Here is a 3,809-nt window from a genome sequence, read left to right on the forward strand (position 1 = left end):
CAATACTTATATTCTAGCAGTGAGTTCGTTCCACAAGAGGAGGTCATGGCATTAGACACTGATCCTAATCCTCAAGAACAGATGAATGAGCTTAATCAACAATTGCTCCTGATGACAGAACAGTTAGCAGAATTTAAAGAAATGCTCCATGATACTAAAGTTGCTAACAAGAACATAGAACTGCAGTTGAATCAAGCAAAACAGCAAATAACTAAACAGATAACAGAAGGATGTCAAGCAGTTCAACTAAGGAGTGGGAAAACACTGAACACCACTGCTCAAAGGAGCAAGAAGGCAAACAAAGAACAATTGACAGAGGATAACCAACCCACTGTTCAAAATCCCTCTGAGGACAGTAAGAGCCCAGAGAGGAATGTTATTGGCGTTCAAACGCCAGAAAAGGGGGAAAAGCTGGCGTTTAACGCCCATTCCCTGCCCAGTTCTGGCGTTCAAACGCCAGAAAAGGGGGAAAAGTTGGCGTTAAACGCCCATTTTCCTCCCAATCCTGGCGTTCAAACGCCAAGGGAGAATCAGACACCTGAGAGTGCTGATAATAATCCTTCTAACAAGGCCTCTTCAACCACTTCTGTAAGGAATAAACCTACAGCATCTAAGGTTGAGGAATATCAAGCCAAGATGCCTTATCCTCAAAAACTCCGCAAAGCGGAACAGGATAAGCAATTTGCCCGCTTTGCAGACTATCTAAGGACTCTTGAAATAAAGATTCCGTTTGCAGAGGCACTTGAGCAAATACCTTCTTATGCTAAGTTCATGAAAGAGATCTTAAGTCATAAGAAGGGTTGGAGAGAAACTGAAAAAGTGTTTCTCACTGAAGAATGCAGTGCAGTCATTCTGAAGAGCTTACCAGAAAAGCTTCAAGATCCTGGAAGCTTTATGATACCATGCACATTAGAAGGTGCTTGCACCAAGACAGCCCTATGTGATCTTGGAGCAAGCATCAATCTAATACCTGCATCCACTATCAGAAAGCTTGGGTTGGCTGGAGAAGTCAAACCAACCAGGATATGCCTCCAACTTGCTGATGGCTCCATTAAACACCCATCAGGCATAATAGAGGACATGATTGTCAAGGTTGGGCCATTTGCCTTTCCCACTGACTTTGTGGTGCTGGAAATGGAGGAGCACAAAAGTGCAACTCTCATTCTAGGAAGACCATTCCTAGCAACTGGACGAACTCTCATTGATGTACAAAAAGGGGAAGTAACCCTGAGAGTCAATGAGGATGAGTTCAAGTTGAATGCTGTGAAAGCAATGCAGCATCCAGACACACCAGATGACTGCATGGGCACTGACATTATTGACTCTCTGGTAGAAGAGATCAATATGACTGAAAGCCTAGAATCAGAGCTTGAGGACATCTTCAAAGATGCTCAACCTGATCAAGAAGAACTAGAGGAAGTAAAGGAATTTTCGAAAATTCCTCAGGAGGAGGATAAACCCCCCAAACCTGAACTCAAACCTCTACCACCATCTCTGAAATATGTATTTCTAGGAGAGGGTGACACTTTTCCAGTGATTATAAGCTCTGCTTTAAATCCACAGGAAGAGGAAGCACTGATTCAAGTGCTAAGGACGCACAAGACAGCTCTTGGGTGGTCCATAAGTGATCTTAAGGGCATTAGCCCAGCTAGATGCATGCACAAGATCCTATTGGAGGATAATGCCAAACCAGTGGTCCAACCACAGAGGAGGCTAAATCCAGCCATGAAGGAGGTGGTGCAGAAAGAGGTCACTAAATTACTAGAGGCTGGGATTATTTATCCTATTTCTGATAGCCCCTGGGTGAGCCCTGTCCAAGTTGTCCCCAAAAAGGGAGGCATGACAGTGATTCATAATGAAAAAAATGAACTGGTTCCTACAAGGACAGTCACAGGGTGGCGTATGTGTATTGACTACAGAAGGCTCAATACAGCCACCAGAAAGGATCATTTTCCTTTACCATTCATAGACCAAATGCTAGAAAGACTAGCTGGCCATGACTATTACTGCTTTTTGGATGGCTATTCAGGCTACAACCAAATTGCAGTAGATCCCCAGGACCAAGAGAAAACAGCATTTACCTGCCCTTCTGGCGTGTTTGCCTATAGGAGAATGCCTTTTGGTCTGTGCAATGCACCTGCAACCTTTCAGAGGTGCATGCTCTCTATCTTCTCAGACATGGTAGAGAAATTTCTGGAAGTCTTCATGGATGACTTTTCAGTATATGGAGACTCATTCAGCTCCTGTCTTAACCACCTATCACTTGTCCTGAAAAGATGCCAAGAGACTAACCTGGTTTTAAACTGGGAGAAATGTCACTTTATGGTGACTGAAGGAATTGTCCTTGGGCACAAAATTTCAAGCAGGGGAATAGAGGTGGATAAGGCAAAGGTAGAGGTAATTGAAAAATTACCACCACCTGCCAATGTTAAGGCAATCAGAAGCTTTCTAGGGCATGCAGGATTTTACAGAAGGTTTATAAAGGATTTTTCGAAAATTGCAAAACCTTTGAGTAACCTGCTAGCTACTGACACGCCATTTGTGTTTGACACACAGTGTCTGCAGGCATTTGAGACCCTAAAAGCTAAGCTGGTCACAGCACCAGTCATCTCTGCACCAGATTGGGCATTGCCATTTGAATTAATGTGTGATGCCAGTGATCATGCCATTGGTGCAGTGTTGGGACAGAGGCATAACAAACTTCTGCATGTCATTTACTATGCTAGCCGTGTTCTAAATGATGCACAGAAGAATTACACAACCACAGAGAAAGAGTTACTTGCAGTGGTTTATGCCATTGACAAGTTTAGATCCTACCTAGTGGGATCAAAGGTGATTGTGTACACTGACCATGCTGCTCTAAAATACTTACTCACAAAGCAGGATTCAAAACCCAGGCTTATCAGATGGGTGTTGCTTCTGCAAGAGTTTGATATAGAAATAAGAGACAGAAAAGGGACAGAAAACCAAGTGGCTGATCATTTGTCCCGAATAGAACCAGTAGCTGGGGCGTCCCTCCCTTCTACTGAGATCTCTGAGACTTTCCCAGATGAGCAACTCTTTGCCATTCAGGAAGCTCCATGGTTTGCAGATATGGCAAACTATAAAGCTGTGAGGTTCATACCCAAGGAGTACAGCAGAGTGCAAAGAAAGAAATTAATTTCAGATGCCAAGTACTACCTCTGGGATGAACCATATCTCTTTAAGAGATGTGCTGACGGAGTGATCCGCAGATGTGTACCCAGAGAAGAAGCACAAAGGATCCTATGGCACTGCCATGGATCACATTATGGAGGACATTTTGGAAGTGAGCGAACAGCCACTAAAGTCCTCCAGTGTGGCTTCTACTGGCCTACTCTCTATAAAGATTCCCGAGAGTTTGTGCGTAACTGTGACAGTTGCCAAAGAGCTGGTAACCTGCCTCACGGATATGCCATGCCTCAACAAGGGATATTAGAGATAGAATTGTTTGATGTATGGGGAATTGACTTCATGGGGCCATTCCCACCATCATACTCAAACACTTACATTCTGGTGGCAGTAGACTATGTATCTAAGTGGGTAGAAGCAATTGCTACACCCACTAATGATACCAAGACTGTGCTAAAGTTCCTCCAGAAAAACATCTTCAGCAGATTTGGTGTTCCCAGAATACTAATCAGTGATGGGGGCTCTCATTTCTGCAACAAACAGCTATACTCTGCTATGGTTAGATATGGAATCAGCCATAAAGTGGCAACTCCGTATCATCCACAGACAAATGGGCAAGCAGAAGTCTCTAACAGAGAGCTAAAAGAATCCTAGAACGG

This window comes from Arachis stenosperma, chromosome 10, assembly GCF_014773155.1.
Source record: "Arachis stenosperma cultivar V10309 chromosome 10, arast.V10309.gnm1.PFL2, whole genome shotgun sequence".
NCBI lineage: Eukaryota > Viridiplantae > Streptophyta > Magnoliopsida > Fabales > Fabaceae > Arachis > Arachis stenosperma.